Source organism: Anopheles coluzzii, chromosome 3, assembly GCF_943734685.1.
Source record: "Anopheles coluzzii chromosome 3, AcolN3, whole genome shotgun sequence".
NCBI classification, from domain to species: Eukaryota; Metazoa; Arthropoda; class Insecta; order Diptera; family Culicidae; genus Anopheles; species Anopheles coluzzii.
In genome coordinates this window covers 83,955,826-83,979,287 of record NC_064671.1, presented here as the reverse complement: position 1 = coordinate 83,979,287, position 23,462 = coordinate 83,955,826, and the positions used below count along the sequence as shown (strand labels likewise).

Sequence of the window (23,462 nt, the reverse complement as noted above, 5' to 3'; positions counted from 1 at the left end):
AAATTATTAGTAATTTTTTGAAAAAGTTATTATCACAAATGTGCGAACGGATCCTTATGTTAAGAGGGCGTGAAATTAAAGTAAAAAAAGCCCATAATAGTCTGTTAGACATTCCACGATTTCGCGACAATCTAAACTCAACAGAAACCGCAGTGTCAGGAAACGAAGAGTACAGAACTCATCTGAAAGTTCTAAAGGCGGATTTTTTTAACCAAAGCGTCGAAATTCAGAAAGCCTGGGATAACCCATCTGGGTCAAAGAAAATGGCGACCGAGTTTTCAATGAAGGACGCTATCAAATATATACCAGAATTCAAGGGAGTAGCGGAGGAATTGGATAGTTTTTTGTTCCAATGCGATTCGTTTGCTAAACTTCTATCTGATGAGGATTCAGATGAGCCCCTTATTCAAGTTGTGCTCACTAAATTAAAAGGTCCAGCAGCAGCAAGCTTCAAACGCGTTTTTGCAAGCACATGGGATGCCCTACGTGTAAATCTTATAAAAGAATTCGGTGAGAGAATAAGCTTAGAAGAAGTTTTCGAAAAAGTTGAAACATTAGCACAAAATCAATCGGAATCGTACTTATCCTATAGGAATAGGGCTCTAAAATTGAAAGACTTGATAGAGGAACTGACGGGATTATGTAAAGAAGATTCATACGCAATAAAAAATCTTAGGATCCATTTCATTGCCGGGTTGAATAACCCCGAACTAAAGACAGTCGCAAGAAGCAAGAAGCATATAACATTCGAAAGCTTGTTGGATGAGTTAGAAGAAGAGTGTAAGGAGGCAGAGACCATTAGAAAAATAGAAGGAAGACTGAATCGGTCGATAGGAACGCAAAATGGAGGTAACATAACGCTCGGTAGTAACGGTACTTCCGCAAGCGGTGGGCAGCCAAACAGTAGTTTTACACAATCTAGTCATAGTTATAGAAATAATAGTAATAATTTTAACAGTAGTATTGGAAATAGCTCTAGAAATTTTAATACAAATAACAATAATAATAACGATAGTATTAAAACACATCAATCCAATTTTAACAATAATAATGATAATGACCATAACGGTTCTCAAGGTAACACTGTTCCTGATTATCATAGATATCAACAACCCAATTTTTCTAATTCAAATTACAATAAATTCAGTAACACTAATTTAAATCATTTTAGAAACAGTACACCGAGAAAACAATGGCAGCAAAATTTTAACTACCGGACTGAGCAAGACAACCAGTTTCAAAAAAACTAAATACGGGGGGTTCTTCTTGGGACCCCCATATTCACGCAACATACAGTACATATACGAAAAATCGCAACGATGTATCGCAAATTAATGGGTTGTTTCTTGAAATAATATTTGAAAATAATCTTCCATATATACAATTGCCTTTAACGGAAAACTTAATAGATTCAAAATTTTTGGTGGATACGGGATCAGTGATAAATTTAATGAAGTTGGAGGAGGTTAAAAGATTAGGTGCAGTAAAAATTAATTTTAATGACCGAATAGTAATTATTGGAGTGGATAACATGCCTATGGAAACTATCGGCTCGTTTGAAACGTTCGTCGTAGTTCAAGAATTAAAATTCCCAATTAAATTTCAAGTTGTTAATGACTTAATATTTGGATCAATACTAGGTGGAGAATTTCTTAGAAGACACGTGAAGATAATCGGGGAAGATTTAAAGTATATCATTCTAAAAGGGAAAGAAATGGATGAAATCAATGAATATCAAATCGAAGAAGATGAAGAATGTTTTGATGATCGCGACGAAGTGGATGAAGAGTTAAAATTATCAGAAAAGCTCGAGGATATAAAGGACTTCGACATAATGGAAGCTAGAAATATTGCACCTAAGCAAGAACGTTTAAGGCAAGAAGAATTGCTCACAATGATAGAACTAAGCCATCTGGCAGGGGATGCTAAGATCAAAGTGGAAGAAATATTAAAGCAAAATAGTAGGGCATTTTTTATTAATGGTGACTCATTGACTTTCACAACATCTGCTATGCATGAAATAGAGACAACCACCAATGTTCCGATATACAAACGGCAATACAGATTTCCTGAGGCTACCAAGTCACAGATTAATGATGAAATTGAGGAGATGCTCAAACATAATATTATAAAACCAAGCAAGAGTCCATGGAATGCGCCCGTTTTATGCGTCCCGAAAAAGAAAGATGAAAATGGAACTATGAGATATAGGATAGTAGTGGACTTCAGGTCGCTTAACACAATCACAAAACCTTTTATTTATCCGATTCCTTTAATAACAGACATACTTGATAGTTTAGGAAACAGTCAATATTTTTCCACATTAGACCTAAAATCTGGGTTCTATCAGGTACCGATTCATCCTAGAGATGCCACAAAAACGGCTTTTTCAACCCCCAAAGGTCATTTTGAGTTCACACGGATGCCAATGGGTTTGAAGAATAGCCCCTCTACATTCCAAAAACTAATGAATACCGTGATATATGAGCTCGGTAATTTCAAAGCATTAGTATATTTAGACGACATTATCGTTGCGGGTGATACAATTGAAGAACACAATGAGAATCTGGCCAAAGTATTGGAGGCACTTGTCGGTCATAATTTAAAGGTAGAAACAAAAAAGTGTAAAATCCTGAAAAATGAGTTGGAGTTTTTAGGTCATGTCATAAACAAAGAAGGGGTAAAACCCACTAGGGAGAATGTGAAAGCGATTGAACAAATGAAACATCCTGGAAATATTAGAGAGTTACGATCTTTTCTGGGCACTATAAACTTTTATGCCAAATTCATAGAAAATATTGCGGAGATCAGAAAACCATTGAATGAATTGTTAAGAAAGGACACTGTTTTTAGTTGGACCAAAGATTGCGAAAATGCATTTGAGCAACTAAAGCGCTGTCTCATGTCAGAACCGCTTCTCGTTCGGCCGAACTACAGAGATAGATTTGTTATTACTACAGATGCTAGCCTGCATGCTATAGGGGCAGTGCTTTCCAATGAGACAAATATGGAAAGACCCATAGCGTACGCCAGTAGATCGTTAGGATCGGCAGAAAGGAAGTATCATACGATAGAAAAGGAGTTATTGGCGATTGTTTGGGCCGTGGATTATTTCAAACACTATATTTTTGGCCAAAAGTTTATAATCTATACAGATCACAGACCATTGGTTTCATTATGGAGTCTAAATGAAAACAGTTCCACTCTCACAAGACTTAGACTACGATTACAAGGAATAGAATGTGAAATCAGGTACAAAAAAGGAAAAGAAAATATAGTGGCTGATTTTCTATCACGATTACCACATGAAAATGAGAAGGATCTCCTAGAATCGAAAAAGGATGCAGTAGCAATTGTCACTAGACAACAAACGAAAAAAATAATACGAGAGCAAATAAATAACGAATTGGGAAAAAAGTCTGACATTTCAGAGGAACAGGAGGATAACCATTGGGACAACTTACTAGGAATTGAAATCGATGATAAAATGACAGAGCAGATGGAGCAAAGGATGGAGCGAAAAATTAAATCTAATCGCGTAGATAAATCCAAGTACAAACATTTTCAACCAGATGCTGAAAGAATAGAGGTTGATGAGAAAGAGGTTGAAACGTTGCTGAAGGAATTTCACGATGCTCCTTTAGGAGGACACGTAGGAGTTAGAAGAATGAAGAAAAGAATAAGAGAAATGTTTTATTGGAAGAACATGTACAAAGACATTGAAAGATACGTTAGAAGTTGCAAATCATGTCAAATTAATAAGATATGTCGATACAATAGAATCCCTATGCAAATCACTACAACGTCAACAACACCTTTAGAAAAATTGTATATTGACATAGTTATTCTGCCGGAATCAGAATCAGGCAACAAATATGGATTGGTCATGCAAGACGACCTAACAAGATACTTACTCGTTGTTCCGCTACCTAATCAAGAAGCAAAGACAGTTGCAAAAAGTTTGATAGAGAGGGTCATATGCGTACATGGCACGCCAAAAGAGATAGTAACCGATCAGGGAACTAATTTCATGAGTGAGGTAATGAAAAATATGTGTAAATTCCTTAAAATAAAAAAAATTAATACTAGCGCGTACCATCCACAGGCTAATCTAGTGGAGAGATCTAACAGAGAATTGAAAACCTATCTTCGCCAATATGTACAGGGAAAACCACAAACGTGGGATGAATGGCTCCCATATTTCACCTTTGAATTTAATACAACAATGAACACATCTACAGGGTTTACGCCATTCGAATTATTGTATGGCAGAAAAGCAAGATTGCCAACATCAATCTATAAAGTAGAAACTAAACGGGGCTATGATGAGTATTGTGAGGAATTACGTGACAGGTTTATAAAAATACACACCTTAGCAATAGATAATTTGAAAAAATCAAAAGAAAAACGAAAAGTCATATACGATCGAGGCACAAACGACTGGCAACCTATGTGGGGTGAATTAGTATTGATCAGAAATAACGCAACTGGAGCCGGACAGAAATTGCAAAACATTTGGAGGGGCCCCTACGAGGTAGTAGAGATACCGACTGAACAGACATGTGTGGTCAGGAATGGAAGAAGGTTAGAGAAGGTACATAATAACAGGGTAAAAAAGTATTACGATTAGAGAATAGGGATAGAAATTAAAAATGTAAACAAAAAATTAAAGTAAGTAGGATGAGGTAGGATAAGCTAAGGTTAGTAGGTAATTGAATGTTTGTAAATGTTTATGTATGGACACACTAATAGTAGAAGAGAGTAAATAAGAAAAACGAAACAAACACTTGCGGGTAAATCCAATCTATTATACTGTATCCATACAAAAACATAAAAAAAAACTCTTATAACGTATTAAAAAAAAAAAAAAAAAAAAAAAAAAAAAAAAAAAAAAAAAAAAAAAAAAAAAAAAAAAAAAAAAAAAAAAAAGAATCAGGAGACCAACTCCAACAAAAAAAAAAACTCTTTTACTATAAAGAATACACTCTAGCTTTACAAAGTTTTAACTACAAAGAATCTCGACACATTTTGCAGTGCAGTAACGTATACGTGAACGAATTATACCACCCGCCACTTGAAAATCTGTCGGGTGACCTACCGAATTCGTCTGTGGAAGGAAGGAAGAACGTGTCCGACCGGACCGAAAGATGACCGATAAGCTGAACAGAAAGATGATAAGCTGACAGAGATGTTTACCCCCCCTGCTAATACCATTTACACCCACTGATGCTGATGACCTGTTCGTGAAGATCTGTCTGGTGACCTACCGAATTCGTCTGTGGAAGGAAGGAAGAACGTGTCCGACCGGACCGAAAGATGATCGATAAGCTGAACAGAAAGATGATAAGCTGACAGAGATGTTTACCCCCACCTGCTAACATCATTTACACCAACTGATGCTGATCGTGAAGATCGTTGAGATCCGTCTCCTGGTGATTTCTGTAAGTACGCGGTAACGACACATGATGCAGATCGAAATGGCGCGTACACTTGTGAGGAGCGGAGCAAGGAAAGTCTGTAGTACACATGTATAGATGCGAAGATCGTATACATGTACGAAAGGATAAATACCCACGAGGAAGCTTGTTAAGGGGGCGCACGAACACAAGAAAAAAGATTCGGGTGCGTTTTGCAGGAAAGTGAAAAAAAAAAGGGGAATGGATCATTTTGGGCCGCGAGCGGCTAGCTGAGGGAAGCCTATTGTACATCAGTTTTCCTACTTGATCCCGAAAAGAAGAACGTAGTCAAGGACAACACAAAGCATTAGGCTCGCAAGTAAAAGATCTAAAACAAAACAAAAAAAAGTGTAATGAGATGTAGCGACCTCGGTCGCGTTACTCGTGCAGACGTAGCCTAAGCATTGTGTGAGAGGCGAAATGCGTGAGAGGATCGAGATGCGTGAGAAGACCAGGTCGAGAGGATGCAGGGAGATAAGAGATCCAAGTGGCAGGATTGATGCAACGTAGCCTAAGCATTGTGTGAGAGGCGAAATGCGTGAGAGGATCGAGATGCGTGAGAAGACCAGGTCGAGAGGATGCAGGGAGATAAGAGATCCAAGTGGCAGGATTGATGCAACGTAGCCTAAGCATTGTGTGAGAGGCGAAATGCGTGAGAGGATCGAGATGCGTGGGAAGACAAGGAGATAAGAGATCGAGATGATGCAAGGAGATAAGAGATCAAAGTGGCAGAATAGATTAGAGCTTCGTAGAGTAAGGTTTGGGAGTAGTGTCGTCGGAAGATAGAATAAAGAGTACGGAGTAGAAGGCTCTACATACTGTAGAGCTGTCACTTTCGTACCCCTTGGACTGCAAGTTGAATCATTTTCATCAGAAGGTAAACAAACGGTTTTCGAAAAAATATGCTTTTTTCAACTAATTTATGTATTAAACAGCTTGGAGAATGATTATTAGCTACTTTTAAGACTTTTAAGAATGAAAAATTGAACCCTGCGGCACAGTGTGTAAACAAAACAAATGACAGCTCTACAGAATCGCTGAACATGTCTACGCCTACATCCGAACAATTCTATATCTCGCTGAAAGAGTCTATTATATGCCTGAACGAATCTACAACTCGCTGAACATGTCTATATAATCCTCGAAAACCCTGTATTATTGGTTGGGCCGCTGATGTTGCCACCATCAGTTTGGTCTTTGCCTCGTTTATCTGCAATCCGAGGTTCTCTGCCGCCTGCTCGATCCCTTGGTAGGCTTCTGCTACATAGGAGAGCTGCAGACTAATGATGTCTATATGATCAGGTTGACTTATAGAAGATGGTTCCCGTAGTCTCCGTAGTCCTCGAGTCACGGATGGCCCTCTCTAGCGCCAAGTTTAATAGAAGACAGGCAAGCCCGTCCCCTTGGCGCAGACCATTGGTGGTTGCAAAAGGCCCTGCGAGGTTTCCATTCACCTTCTCCTGGCAAGTGACGTTGGTCATAGTCATTCTCATTACCCTTATCAGTTTGGCCGGGATTCCTAAAGAGCTCATAGCGTCGTATAGTTTTACCCTGGCTTTGCTATCATATGCAGCTTTGAAGTCAATGAGATGGTACGTGTCGTGTATGTATTCTGTCATCTTCTCCAAGAACTGCCGTTTTGTAAAGATCTGATCAGGGGTTGATTTCTGTGATTTCTGACTATCCTGAAGGATCAGGGAGAATATTTTATAGGGGTTATTGAACACCGTAATACCTGTGTAGTTGTTGCAGTCTATCCTGACTCCCTTCTTGTATATGGAGCAGATGATGCCGAGATTCCAATCACAATGCATATCGATTCGCTTTCCAAGTACCTCTGTAACAGTTTGATGAAATTGATTAGTTTCTTTTTTAATTAGTACTTAATATTAGGACATCTCTCACTCGGATTGTTTAATTACTTTATTTTTCCTATTTTAAACCTCTAGTAATTTTAAAGAACAATATTTTAAATCAATCCTTCAAAACAAGCGCTTGTAAACCAGATTAAATTCTAAGTCATGACCCTACCTGAAAGGGTTTTACAACCAAGGACAAAATACTCGGAATGTTGTCATTAGAATTCCTAACGAACGTTAGAATATTAAAACCCTGTTATTCGAATGAAGCATTCATTTTTACAACCAATATCCATCTTCAATCTGTTTTACAATACTGTAGAATAAGCACAGACAAGGAATCTTGGTATTTCCTGTTCCGCATTATTTCACAATTCTGTTTGAATCGAAAAGAATGCCTACACACATCGTTAAAAAGCAACAACAAAAAACCAATCCAAACGAAACACTTTGCTTTTCTAAAATGTAAAACCGCACGCACTCACTCGTGACAGCAAAACAGCGGTGGCTCTGCAAAAAGTCACCGCGATGGCTCTGCACACCATTATGAATTGCTAATTGGTGCTGCTCTCTTCACCCTTCTTCGGTGGGGCAGGGTCGGTGCACCCTCCTTGCCCAAGGGCGGTGCGTCAGCTAATCCGGAGGTGTACACGACAACTTAATTCGCCAGCACAGTTTGTCAAAATGGCGCCCCCCTTCAACCCCAAAAGGGAGCAGCAAAAGCAACCTTTTCTGTTAATGTAATTAGCATGTTCTAAAGCCGTTGAGCCGTATCGCATTCGCCACGCTTCATGGAGTAGTGGGGGGGGGGGGGATTTTTAGTTTTCGAGAAATCTTGACTTTTTAAAGATTCGATACAGCAAATGGGGAAGGTTAAGAGAATTGGTGTGCTTTATGGGATGCATTTTGTCTTTTGGAAAGCATAAAGCAAAAAACCATTTTGACCCTCATGAACTCTACTTGTTAACGGGCAAAAAAGCTTGTTTAAACACGACAAGCAAAAACGGGGAAGAAGAGCTCGACACTCTAACCCAAAACCTCATCTCACAACTTGATGTTGTATTACAACCGTCGGTCAACTTCGCGACGCGGTAGCCAACAACATCAGCCACAACTGACCCACACAATTGCTTGCCGCCTAGCTGTCTTGCTGTGTGCACCGCACACACACACACACAGACCAAAGGAAACCGCCAAAAACCGATGCTGCACCTAAACAGCAACGGCAAATTCCACGACACGATTAACAACCGAGAGGGAGAAGAAGAAGAAGAAGGGCTATATTAAACATAGAAGAAAAGGGGTGGAAAAAAACATGTTAACGATGATGCGACGACTCGGTGAGGCATCATCATCCTCGCCACAACCGCCATACAGCACACAATCCCACCCAACATTGGGTGAGTGAGGTGGTCGTACTACCGTGCACGATTAAAATCGACTCTGCTGCTTTTGGGGTCAATGTTGCTGCTGGCGGGCGCGCGTACATTAAAGCGTTGTGTCTCTAAAGCGGACACAAAAAAGCTGCAGTTGCGTGAGATGGATGATGCGCGGCGTTTGGGTTGCGGTGGATGTTGCTTGGATGCTATTAGCAGCGGCAGTACGGCAAGAAGGCCTTATCAAAAAGCCATACAACAACAATCACCCCCTGTTTTTTCTACATAACGAGACCCGACCCCTCCGAGCAACAAGCTTTAGATCGGCAAATTGCATTAACATCACTCACGTTGATTTGTCTTATAAAAGGCAGTAATTAGTGCGCCCGCAGAGGGGGTTATTGGCAAAATCGTATCAACCCAAATCCCCCCTTGTGTCCGCCTGGAAATCAAAGTCCGCGTACAGTGCCCTAAAGTCCTACTGTGTAAAAAACACACACATACACACAGACCGTCACCAAGAAGAACTGGTTGGTTCCGAAATCGGTTACCAGCAAACGGGTTCCCTATGGCCAGCTCTGAGCTCTGACACGGCAGACGAAGGAGCTGGCGGCAATTTCGGAGTGTGGTCTTGGACGCGCACCATACACACGCCCTGTGCTTATCGCGCGCAGCGGGTGGGACGGACGACGCACGAGCGCCCTTGTCGCTCATAATAAAAATCGCACAAAATATGCTTCTCCTGCTACTGGCAGCAACACAGATCGACCAGCTTTACGGTAGGGTAGGTTCGGGCAACTGGATCCTCGATGGAGTAACGTTTGCCATTGCACACACGGCCAGCAACAGCAGCAGCATGAAAAAGTGCACCTGCGTGTGTGTGTGTAGGTGCATTGCAGTTTTACCCGAATCGGATCAAATCAAAATGAGAGCAGGTGCAGCACATGGCTGGGGTTGTGGGGTCTGGTGTAGTTGTGTTGCTGACGGGAGAGCCACACCGTGGTGTGGGCAACACGGCAAACATGCCGGGTTTTGAAAAGGAAACGCTCTAGAGTGTGAAAAAGAGTGAAAGCTGCTGCACATGCTGCAGGCCGCCGCTTGAGATGCTTGTGTTTATGGGCAAAAGTGGTTGTAAGCCGGGTTGTTGTGCCTGTTTGCTTCTGCTTCTTCGTCTTGCTGCTCCATCCAAACTCCATCCAAAACCTGCACAGGAGGCTAACGTGTGCTGCAATGAGATGTCAGTGTTAGTAGTTGCGAGGCTTTAGTAGTAACAGTAGTGGAAGTTAGTAGTATTAGTAGTAAGGTGTACACTTACCCCTCTGCAAGTTGTTAATCGTGTATTATGCTTCATAACTCACAAAAGCATCACCCTGAGCGTCGTTTCTCCTGACTGTTTTTGGGGATGATTTAGAGACCGTTTGACGTCGAAGATATCACGAAGAACCCAACAGGGTCACTCTTCCGAACGGGAGACGTCTAGGGAGAGAGAGAGAGAGTAACGACATCGATGCAACCATACGGGAGATACTGGAAACTGAAGCCTAAACCGAAAAGATTGCATAAGGTTATGCGCGTTAGACGCTATCGTGGTGAGTTGCTGGGGTCGACGCGGTGCCCGGACATGCCGCACCTGACCAGACGGTCGAAAGTCATTGGCGCCATTTTCAAAACGCGCTGTTGCTGTTGAGAAATTCCCTGGAGGAGCTGTGTTTTCTCCTGCGAACGAACATTGCCCTCAGTGTCGGATGGCATGGACAAGCGTTTCAAAGTGTCGTCTCTATAAGCAATTCTTCAGCAATTCGCCAGATTTCGAACTGGGCGTTGAAAGGCACCCGTTCCGCAGCCCTTGGGGAGTTAAAATTGGAACCGGAATAAGAACCAGTTCTCAGGGACTGCAATCTCATCCTAAGGCACCGAAAAGTCGTAGCCCGCTCGCCTTCAGATATTGGAGTAAAAGCCGTGGAATTCTACACTGTTCCCCCAAGTACTCTGAAATACAAATAATGTAACAAAAAAAAGCTCCCCAAAACTGACTGACCTTGTAGCGGGTCGATGGAGTGCTTGATGGTAGCGAGGCTTTCCTCTGGAGCGTGGCCTATCCTGGATCTGTGTGTGTGTGTGTATGTTCCAGGCATGGAATGGCGTGTGAAAGTAGCATTTTAAGTCGCAAACTGTTTCCAACCCGTGGAATACGCGGTGAAAGGCGCTTTTTCGTTGTCTGTCTCTTGCGCGACCAGAACAGGAGTGTGTGTTTTTGTGCCAGGTTATCATCCGGGCGAGTGCCGGTTGACCTTCGGTTGCATAAGGATTTGCAGTTTACTCCCCTTGCCCACTGCAAGGGGTATCTTGTTAAAGGGCTCCCAAGCGGAGGTCGTTTAGTTTGATATAGCCTGCAAATCGTCCGCCGGCCATCCCCGTCAGGCCCGAGCCGTTTAATCAGCTGACGAGTGTGCTAAAAGGGTGACCACATTATGGGGCCACAGTTTGCTTCAAACGATGGTGCCTGCCTCCGTGATGGATCATCTTCGGGCTGCAATGCAACTTTCCTCAATGCAGGCGCACTGGTGGCGTTCCAAATCATCTCTCCAGCTTCCTTAGCCATGCTGACGCGTTACCTGATGCACACGGTACCTCGGGAATTGCACGATAATTGCCTGCACCGGTGGAGCGCGCTCGTATCGAATCCTTCTTCCACGTTCAAGCGCGCAAGTTGTGGCTGATTCAATGATCCATCGGACGATTCAAACGCCCAACGCTGTGAAGAAGGCTTATTAACTTCGGCCTCATGCTGTGGGTGAGTGTTTGTGTAATAAATATTTAATCGCTCCGCGGGTTAAAGCAGCAACAGTTTAGGCTGCATGTCAAGTGAGCGGGACCAACTGTGGAAATTACCCCGCTCGAAATGACGATGCATGACGATTGCTTCTTCCCTTTCGTTTCCTCCACCCCGCGCCCTAATCGGTCGCATAATCGAGTGCCACACGGCTGGGAGTAGATTAATCTTTTTAGCCGCAACGGTTTTTATTTTTCTGTGCAAACCGTGCGGCCCCCGAGGCAGAGACCAAGGGTGTGCGTGTGATGTATTCGATTTCCGTTTCAATTTGAGCTTTTCGGTTCAACATTTTCGGCAACTGCGGGCACACGACGGGGCACACGCGGGTTCTCAGGCTCATTTCATGCGCATCGGCTTCGGCTCGTTAGTCTGCATGCGCCTGCGCCGCATCGACGACACACACACGCTCGGTCGGGTTGGTTCCTTTCACTTCCACCCTTCCAATGCTGCCGTGATTGGGGGGCAGGAGGGGAGGTTCAAATGGCACGCGTACTTTACGACTGCCGGAAAATGCCACCGCGTGGGGTGACCGGCTGTACCTTTACGATATCTCAACGGATTGGTGGCCAAGGGGGAGGGAGGGAACCTACTACCGCTGTTCACAGCAATCAATTTGGCGAACGATTGTTAACAAACCGTCACCCGAATGTGCATGCGCGCAATCCACAACATCGGTTGCCGTTTTGGGATGATGCTCTGTCGGTGACATTTCGGTGGTGACATGCGAACTAAAGCAAATAGACAGTGCAGTCGGCATGTTCGGGGACCTTGCGACCTTGCGTGCTGTGGTCGTTTTGGCGAAATTTATGTGACGGATTGTCGGTCAGCTGTGTCGTCTGTGTTGAGCGGGGGGGGTTTTATTGTGTTCATCCCACGTCATCTTTGGTGTACCCGATTAAGAAGAATGGTTATCTTGCTTTTTATGTTTGTTTTTCTTCACACCGAACCGTGCGGGCTCAATGGTGATGGATGCGTGGGTGAGAGCTTCATATTGGCTCGCAAATCAAAGTGGTGGACGGCTTCTTCTTCGGAGTTGCAAGGTGTGTGGAGTGTGTATCGTTAAATGAGCGGCAATTCTTCAAAGCCGATTTAAAATCTGTGCATATATTACGTTTTTTTTGTTTAGGAAGAAAAGGAAATATTTAGATATTAGATTCTTGTAATACGTATTGATCTTATTTATTTTGCATGTGTTTGATTCCCACAAGATTGATAAATATTCTTAATTTGTCTCGGAGGTTAAATAAATGAATCCCGTGATACATCCGTCAATTCGTACGACTTAACAACATGCTCGTCGTGGGTTCAAGTCTAGAATGGACCGTCTCCCTGTAGCAAGGACTGACATGCGTCGTTCTAATTATAACACTTGCTTTACATTTTTTACTAATTTAGTTACTTATAGGCAGAATAATTTATGTTTTGCTTATTTTGAAGGTTTTGAATATCAACTTTTCAATTTTTGAATATTTGTCATATTGGACTCTTCAAATGTAAAACTAATTTATTTAAATAAATATAGGAATTTTTAAAGCGTAACAAGTGTCTGTATTAGAATAAGAATTATTAGAATAAGAATAAGAATTATAATTAGAAATAAGAATCCAAAACGATTCTATAACAAAGACGTCAAAAGTTATCCTTTGTTACAAGCATACAGTTCAAACTCTTTAAATAGACAGTGACTGATATTGGAGCTAAAGGGATTAAAAGAAAACTCAGGGTTTAAAATCAAATTTAAAGTCTCAAGCAGCCATTGGTTTGCCAAAACATTCTGTTTGAACAAAACACATTGTGTGGCTTGCGTTCAATCAAGATGCCATGAAATATAGCGATGATCATACATACGTAATACACTATAATGTTATGGATACGATCATGATAAGGAAATTTAAAAACAAAACAAAAAATCATATAAATCACAACGGGCTACAGCTCAAATCAAAAGCAAACGAAATGCATTGCATTCTTGCCGTGCTTGTACGCATTTTTGTTTGGCTAGACGGTATCGTCTTACATCACACGCACATCGCCTTATGTCTGCACGACAGCAGCGACGATGACGGCAACATTCCAGCTTGCACCTTATACTCACAGCCAGGGAAGCCACAGTCAATGATGACGACGAAGACGACATCTTCAAATTGGCATCCCATACGATCACACGCAAACAAAACGGCGAGTGTAGAAGCATGCGGTATGAAAATAGAAAGGCCACCAAAAAGGCCACCACACAATCAACTGAAACTGAAAACAAAAACCGGGGCAACCCTTTTAACCCCTATAAATGTTCAATGTTCTGTAAGAGAGATGCCACATACGGGAGATTAAGAAGCTACGTAGCATTGGAACCATGTTGTTGAAGGTAGTTGGAAGTCGTTTGAAGAAATATTTTCTATTCGATCGATCAAAAACATTCCACCGCATACCAAACAGCTGACTAGACGGGTGAACGATACCGGTCTTTGGTCCATCTCAAACCAAGCAAAATAATAGCGATCGTTTTTCGAAAAACAACTCACTAAAAAAATGCATGAAAATCGGTTTCGATTTCGATCGGCTTAAAACAGGTTCCGATGTTGGCAGTATGGGTGAGGATGCTGCACACGCAAGCCTGCTCTCGGCAGTTAGCCTTCGCGACAAGACACCGTTCGGCAGCTTGCGTTCCAATACGTCGGTTCCAACTTCCTGCTTGTCGTGCATGTGTCATTTACACGTCTTGCTGCGGAGAGGACGCTTCAGCAGCGATCCCACTCCGAATCCGCGTGCCGTTCGATTAGCCGGCGTGATGGAGGGGTCGCTGGGGGGGGGGGGGGGGGGGGTTAACGTTGAAGAAAGGATGCAAACCATGCAATGGATGATCTTCGCTGGAAGGGAAAAAACCGGTTAACATTTAGCCAAAGATCATCAACGAAAACGGGGAAGCAGCATGAACCAAAGAGCCCACAACCCTCTCCGACGCAGAAGAGGGTCGTCTCATCTGCGTTCACTCATTTGAGAGGGTACCTCCACCCGCACCCCCTCCTGCTCGCGGTACGCCAGTAGTGAATACTTTCGATTTCGTTTGCTCGCTAGCGCTAGCGGAGGTTCGTCGCTTGCGAGCTCGTTGATGTCGCCGCGCGTCCACTGCGCGTCCACATACTCTCACAAATGCCGAAAATGCGCTGCCCTTCTGCTTCTGCTACCCTTCTTCTCTGCAGCGTGAGAAATTCGTACTGACACTATTAATAGCGGTGCCACCAGCGCCGCTGCTGGCCGGTTTCGGATGAGGATGAGCTGGTCACACATATATCTATATATTTTGGAACGGAGGCCCCGGAGGCTACCTTCTGACCGATCGACCACCGTTCATGCGAAGGGGCGATTGCCCGTGGCAGTGTGGCAAAAGGTCAGTTGGGAACCACGGTGAAGGTTCTCTATTTTCGCACAGTCGTTGCGTGTTCGGTGCGTGATGTCTGCGTTAGGATACGGCGTGATTGTCTGAACTCTCGAAGTCGATTCCAGAATGATTGTAACACACGTGTGGTGCGCGTGTGTGCAATGTGTGCGAGTTTATGTAACGCAAATACAGGTTCAGAACGAAAACTGATCACGATCGTGCGCTTAACACCCTCGGCACGAGCGGTGACCCCACACTGACACTTCGACGGTTCGATAAGGAGAGGGCACAAATGTGTCAGCGCGTTCCGAGCGTAGAAAAAGTCCAAGGCTGGAAAGCTGGCATTCACTCACCACGGCGGGTGACACAAATTAGCTAAATCTAAAGGCGCTTACTTTTCGATCCAGTCCCAGCGCTGGAGCTGGGGTTGATCTTGTTGAAGCATATGCGTGTGTATTTATATCGCAGTGTGTGTGTGTTTCATGGCATGGTTGTGAATGGGCGTGAATGTCAACTTGATATGGGGATTTGTTTCTAAAATTAGTCGTCTCTTTAATGTACTTTGTCATTGAGCGTTTCATGATAGTAATTATCATCGACTGTACGATCAGGTGTTTATGCCTTAAAAGCCATTAAAAAAACTATAAAAATCAATTCCAGATGGACACTCATTCGAAATGTACATTTTATAGATCGCTACTAGATTCTTCAATAGTGTTTGATCGGCAACATCGTGTCATATATTTCAACATTATTTTATCTGCTTTCTAAAAACATCACCATGAGATCATTGGATTGGACCAGCTTTTAATTGGGTTTCCATCATCTTCGGATATTGAAGACGATCTTTGGGGATATCCCTGATGTATAATTGATGGATAAGTATGATTTTACTGATGTTAAGCTTGTCATTTATTGGCTAACCACAAAAGAGATATTAAAGGATGTTATAAACATGCTGAAAATGACCTCACGTACAGATTATCATAGTTGTCACCTATTCCAAGGCATCAATTCTCTAAGTATGCAAGTTCTCTATTCATTCAAGAATGAGGAACTCTGGTTATGCTATTGGGGCCTAGAATTCAAGACAACCTAGAAACAACTTGAAAATTGAAAAGTTTGTAAGGAAAATTCATAATTTTAAGGTTTTCCAAACGCATCCAAATATTCAACAAAGACGTATTAAGCCTCAAGAATACATCTAAAGTTCTTAAACATAGATATACATGAATTACCTCAACCTTTTGTGGTTGCAAACCTCTCCGATTGAGCAGATATCATGAAATATCAACAATCAAACTTTTCGCTGAGTTGCCAAAGCGTCCCCCGTTACTGTGCAATGTTTGAGGTCACTTCGTTCAACAACAGCAACAAAAAAAGCAACACAGACAATTTTGATCTTGCCACAAAGGTTAGGCGGTGGCCAACCGTGTGCCTCTCGTGTGTGCAACAGTGCAATAGTGTCAGGCAACTCGCAAACGTCGCATTGGCAAGCGCGCTCCAGCAAGCTCACACCACACACAAGAGGGCGTCGTTCCAGCAACATAAAAACCGGCAACTGCAACTACACCATCGCACGCTACAGCCGCTGCCCATTCTAGGCCGGCTCCAGGGCGAGACGTTCACGCGAACGGTGGCAATTCTAACGCCGCGGGCATCCACCACCATCCATTCATCCCGTGCAGCAGCACTATCTCAGGCAATCACGTGCGGCGTCAACTGCTCCGTGAGCGCGCGCGTGGGTGATTTGAATTAATTATGATCATTGTAGGTCTTGCCCAAGTGTCTGTAGCTCTCCCCGCTCCACAACTGTGGTCTGCAACTGCAACTGCAGCTTGCCCGTGGGAAATAACCCTCTCTAAATGGGTGCCCTTTGCCACACCGGTCTTGGTCGGTTGGTCGGTCGACACCTTCCTGGGAATCTCGCAAAACCCCAGTGCCCGCAAGCGGGCAATATCTTTCGGGAGATTGCATCCAGCGTCGAGCAGCAACAAGACGGTTTATTGGTCGATTATTTATCATGCGCCTGGTGTTTGCTATGGAGGCTCCCAAAACGGTTAATCACTCTATCAGCACGCTCGCTGCCACCTCGAAACATTGCATCACGGCGTGCCCATTTTTAATTGGGAAGAATTTGGAGGAGGAAAAAAAATACACGAACAAGGCACCATCATAATGGCGGCAAAGAATTATTGGAATGGTTTCAAATCGATTATTCAAAGCCGCCACGCGTCAGCGCAAACATATGTACGTACAGTAAGGCAGCGACTCTCTTTGGGGGGAAGGAGGCTGACCTACTCTCCCATCGGTGCAAGCGGGCGCTCGGGTCACGAAGTTTACCATTTCTTCAACCTCGACTTTATGGTGAAGAAAATTGCAAGCCGATAAGGAAAATGAGAAGTGTGGGTGCATGGAAAGGTGTAGGTGGAACGTAATTATGACACTTTGCAAACGCCCGCTGCAGTGGAGGCTGCAGTACGACGATGATGATAATGGGCGACTCCTCACATGCTGCTGCACCGGCTGCTCACATGGCTATTGTGCACATTGCGCGAATATACACTTTGGCATCTCGTGTTTCGTTTCGATCTATTTTAAGCTACAAGCCAAGCGCGCGCGCGCACATTTGTTTGCAGCTCACTTTGGAGAGCTCACAGAGAGCACAGTCGTTGAGCAATGGTATGGAAGGAGGGGTTGGGTATGGAGGAGCAATGGATAGCAGCCACGGTTTCGGTTTGGCAACATACCCATGGAAATGAGGTTCACGCTATTGGGAGTGTAAAGACATGTGTTGTGCGGTACGGTTGCTCCCCTTTCTGCTGATATGGATGCTCTTGTTTCTTTTTCACGTGTCTGCGGTGTGTGGCAATCGTGTACAGAGTGAAGACAAGAAGAAAAAAAAAACAACGACTCCCATTTGATGAAACGAGCGTTCAATTGGGCGCCACCATGTTTAATTACGCCATTCAGTCGATTTGGCAAAGCAAATGGCTTTGATAGCGCGCTTCAAGACGAAACCCAAACGGAGGCCATTGTGTGAGAAGCCACCGCACACAATCACGCCTGTCCGCATGTGTGCACTCTTATTTGACATTTCATCGGTAGCGTTTTTCACACCGTTCATCGATAACAAATGACTGTTTGGTGATGATCGTCTCTCTGGAAGGATCGCGATCAGCGTGGCGAAGAAGCCGTCCGTTTGTGTTTGTGTGAAAGACCTTTTAGTTTAATTATGATAATTATCTGCCCAATTCATCGAATGGCGTATGATTTGTTGGGCCTGTTGTGACACACTCGCTCACTCACATCACAAGGTGTCAAACGTTGTGTTATATTCATTCTTTTCAGGGGGTCTGTCCAACCGGGAGCACACAAACATTCGTCTTTTTTTTCTGCCGAAAGAAAGAACCTTTGTTTGCCCAACACATTACCATAAATAGAACAAAGCGCCACAGCGTCTTCTTGTGCCTGGATGTGGTTTGACAGCAAGCCTGTGAAGCAAGGCCCATGGCCACACCACCACGGTGGAACCCAGCCTTCAGCGTCATTAGAAAACTATTATCGCTGGACAGTGTGTGTGGCGGCAGTGCGCCATCCTCACAGCTTCGGTGCCACACCATTCGTCTCTGTCAGTACGGGCACAGGTACCGCCACCAGCGACGCCACACGAGCTCGAGTCGTCGCTGGACGAACCTTTCAAATTGATAAAAGCAAAACAACTATCCTCCCCTGGGGCGAAACTACTTTGCTTCAGGAGGTTGTGCGCGGTGACCACTACCGCGCGCGCTTGTTGCTCGGTGACTTTGTGTACGTGCAGTGGGACTACTGGAAGGTACAGCCACAAAAAGCCACCCTCTCCGCGATAACATGTTTGCCATCCTCTCCCCCCTAGTGGGCGAGGAGTTGAACAAGGAAATCATCATCGGCTCTGTGGCTTTGCAGGAAGAACACATGGGCGCGCGCGCGCGCAAATATATGCAACAACCGAAGGTGTTCTTTATTGTGGTTGATATTGCAACAACAGCAAAAAAAAAAGATGAGATGAGCTTTTGCATCGGTCTCATCATCATGCCGGCCATCAACAAATGACATCTATTCGGTTTCACCATGACAGAGTAGCTCCATCATTTAGAATCATTTGCACGGTACGCCGTCAGAGATCTTGGTGTGTGATACAGTGAGACCTTCAAAGACGTGTTGTTTTCACCTATTCTTCACTGCAAATAGCACCGTCACCGTCATCATTTGCTACTCCCCTGGGGTGGCGTTCGGGGGAGATGAGACCAGCGTCTCTGGCGTCAAGCGCAAACAGCTCCAATCGTAACATTAAACCCATAGAAGGAGGCACCTATTGTGTGCACCTTACCTGCGAGTTCCGCCTTGACGTCCAAATATGCCAAATATTGATATTGATGCAATTTGCCATCAACGGTTTTGACCTTTAAATGTGGGGATCGGGGTGGGTTTTCTACTACGTTCTTCTTTTTTTTGTCGCTAAGTCACACTAAGATCCACCATCACTTATCGTTGTTATTTTTTCTCCTCTTTCTTTGCAGGTTCCTTTTTGAAATGGATGACATTCCGCGAGCACTCGGGTGTCTGTTTTTTTTTTGAGGACCCCACACACACACACACACGCGCTCGTGTGCACCCACCGGCAACACAATGGAGAGCATCTGCCACACAGCGGGAAATTGAGCCGTCATTAGGTTCGATTAGTGTGTTGGCTTTGGTCCGCTAACGGTGAAAGAGAGGTATAGGGGCCTTTCGGAGGCACGCGCCGAAAATGACGATGGTGCTGTGGTGCGCAAATGTCAGAACCTTCGAGCGAGTTCAAAGCCTGCCCCTTTCGGCGGGTGTAGATGGTACGCTCCATGGAGAATGCCACCCAAGGCGTTGGATCCTTCGCAGAATTTCCGATCGCCCTTTCGATCATTTTATGGTGCGGCGGGTTTGCTTTGTTGCCATGGCAATGTCATGATAAACTTCAAAATATTATCAATGCCTGCCTTGCTGAGAAACTCATTAGTGGCAAAAGGTCAACGCAGTATTAGAGCAAGTAGGTAATTAAGAAGATCTTCTTCATTAGCTCTCCTGGTTGAATCCACTCTCGATTGTAGATCAGAATATGTAGATTCAGAAATTTATAGTCACCTTGCTATTCAATATTTTTTTCTAATTGACACATTCCCAAATGTCAATGTCCCAACTCTCAAGTATTATTGACACTTCCTATTGATTGCTTCTTGAGATACAATTGTTATGGATCTTCTTGAACTTCTTACCAAACCATACCAGAAAACCATCCCTCCTGTCAGTAAACCTTGCGCAGCAAATCAAGGCTTTCGGATGATCTGGATACGTCAATAGATCTATCACTTCAAACGCCACATACCCTTGAACGGGTACGGATCGGAGTGCACTTGATCCGTAACTGAGCATGTTTGAGAAAAACAGCACTTGATACACACTAGAGAGTCACACAGAGTCAGCAGCTCCGTCTACCTTCATGCACTCAACCGCCTATTAACATTGCCCCCCCTGTAGATCCGGAATGACTACAAACCAAAGCCTCCGACAAGGCATCAGGGCATAAATTACCATTCCAAACCAAGGCAAGCAAAACTGGTCAACACTCACACACGCACACATCATATCCCTCATCATCATAATCGGTGGCATCTTCGGGTCTGCTTTTTTTTGCGATCGTGCCACCGTCACATTTGTGCATTGATTGATTACATGGGTCTGGGTGGTTTTCGTAATTTCCGCATACCACGGGATCTCGAGGTCTCGACCTCCAAACTGCACCGACACACTGCTGCGCCGTGCCGTGCGTACGATTTTCGGCAGGTTCTCGTGAGAAAACAAAACCTACTACCAAACAGGAAAGAGTTAGTTTGTAATGCAGAGAGCGGCAAAAAAACCTTCCCCAGTGCTTACTACTGGCAGTAGCCACACTTACGCAATCGGTGACAGCAAAACCGTTATAATTCCGACCTGTGTCTTTCGCCGCCTCCCACAATCTTTCGCATTTGCATTCGCTCTTATGTCACCCGCGAGCTGTCACCGCTCGCTTGGTGACGAACGATCGATCGTTTTTCGATCGGCTCACGCGCAGTGCTTCGGCTGACCTTAAAAAATCGCACCGGCACACATCGTCGTGCCAGGCAAGTGCACACGGGCCGGTAGAACACATTCTTGGCGTCCCCTTCGCGAGACTGGAACAAGGTATTAATGTCAAAGCAATTAACGGTTAAATTGAATCACCAACCAATCCGATGCCGGAGGTTGTGGCGCTGCGGCGGTTAGTACCAAAAGGGTGCAATTATCTCTCGGTATACACACACTGAGGCGGTAAACACATACAGACAGACAGGTGGTGGAGTTGCCTTCGAGCAAGTGTACCTTATGAGACTTGCGGCGTTGCCTTCATCCCCATTGTCCCACTGTCTTCCACTTTGCTTTGTATGCTCTTCCTAACCAGCCGAAACGGTTGTTTGGAATTGATGATGAGCACTCGGTCAAGTGTGTGGTTTACCGGTTGTCATTTGCATGCGATCGATGAGCACTGTCTGTTTCGGGGGTGCATTTGTGGGGGCCAAGTTGATGTTGGTGTTGCAGAAATGTTTGCCACCATTTCTACACTACATCAGATTCAATTGACTTCGTTATTGCACGATGGTGAATGATTTTTTTATTGGTTTGATACATACTGCTATTTTTGGCGGTCTTTTGCTTTGATAGAGCCTTTAATCTTCGGTCTTTTTTTTGTAAGATATTGTAATTTGTATACAAACATTGTATCCTGCATGATTTACGATGTCTTGCACGAAAGCTTAATCATCTAGGAGTTTGTATTAGTAGTTGGCCCATATTCTTGTATTATGCAATCCTATTGGTTGTTTCAATCGCACATTGTTTTATAACACTTTTTATTACTTCACAATTTTACCAACGAAAAACATGACTGTTTTCTGATTGAAATTAACGCAGATGGCGTTTCGTATTTCTTACTATTCTTGTTCACCTAGCTAAATCTGAAGTAACATCTCTTAATATCCAGGAGTTACACCTCATAATTTACACAAAGCTCAAAAGATGATCATGCTATTTCAATTTTATCGGGAATAGGAAGTAGTACAAACCAGTAAGCAAATCTAGTGAGCGACTCGCTTTGTATCACAGTTGCACTAGCAGTAGAGAAAGTATTACTAAACAAACCTAGAAAAAGTATTGAAGTAATACATTTGTTAGATTTTTTCTTAATTAGTATACTAATAATTCTGATTGCTCCATGATGAACTAACATCCAATATCAAATTGGTTGTTTGAATCACCTATCTGTACAATGAGAATACTAAATACAAACGAATAGTTGTTATTTTTAAATAATGAAATATATTCTCAAAAATTTTAATTAAAATTCCTTTTAAAAAAAATCTAAGAAATGGCGCAAGATAAAGATACATCGAACCTTGGTGCAGAGTGCCCCACGTGTTCATCGGACCACCCTGTTTTCTGCAAACCTAACAATTACAACAGAGAAATCAATTTTACACTACTTTTAAGCATCCCACCAAGAACACGAAACTAGCTGTAACAGAAACCATAAATCATTGCCGCTTTATAGCTGCAATTATGTAAATTTTATCGTGCGTACATTTCCCCGTAAACACTCTGACTTTATCATGCACCCATGCATCTGTTTTTAGTTCTTCTTTTCAATCTGTTCCACCAACATCCTGCGGAGCGGCAGAGAGTTTTCTGACCTCGACCCATTTCTGGCCCCGTGCAAGGCCTTTTTATCTGTATTCCAGCATAAATTCAAATGTCCGCAACGGTAATCGTTCGCTCGGCACCTAGTGGCACACATTACCGCGTCACACGCGTGCTGCGTCGTTATCAAAATGTGTCTACCGACATGGGGGGTAGCGATCGATGGCCAGCCGCTCCACCATCGTACGAAACAACCCTCTCGTAACTACCCCACTCGCGTACGGGTAATGTACGCGCACGTACGTATGCGCGTTGCAATGGTGCGTCATTCGCACTGTGTTGCTGGCTGGTGGTGTGACCTGTTAGCTGATTCGCCCCTGCAGCAACCCCGATCGATCCACTAACCCACTAAAATCGAAGGTGGAAGAAAATTACATTAACAAAAAAAAGAACTGCACACATTTTTGTCTACCTTTTCAATCAAAAAGAAACGAGAACAGAAAGCAAAAGAAAGAAAACAATATCAAGCAGCTTGTATGCAGCAGCAGCAGTTTTATCGCATCGAAAGTGAAAAGAACATGCGAAAGAGTACTAAAAGACGAAAGAAAGAACAGTGAACGGGTGAAGAAAAGCAACACATTAAACTGGCATATCTTATCTCGAAAGAGGTAACAAACACACGAGACAAAAAATAAACAACAAAAAAAAAAACAACAGCGAACGAAGAAGTTGGAGAAAATATGAAAGAAGAAGAGAATGAAAGTGAAACTGGAGTGGCACTGAATAGTCAGGTTAATCACCATAAAAGAACCCCGTCGTGGTTGTTTTTCCCCTTCC

The 23,462-nt window shown here is 43.6% G+C and overlaps 1 protein-coding gene across 5 annotated transcripts in view; it reads left to right on the top strand.

Annotated features, from left to right (window-relative positions):
* LOC120955777 (transcription factor SPT20 homolog) overlaps positions 1-23,462 on the top strand; it is a 93,158-nt gene that overhangs the window by 16,528 nt on the left and 53,168 nt on the right. The window lies entirely within an intron of this gene.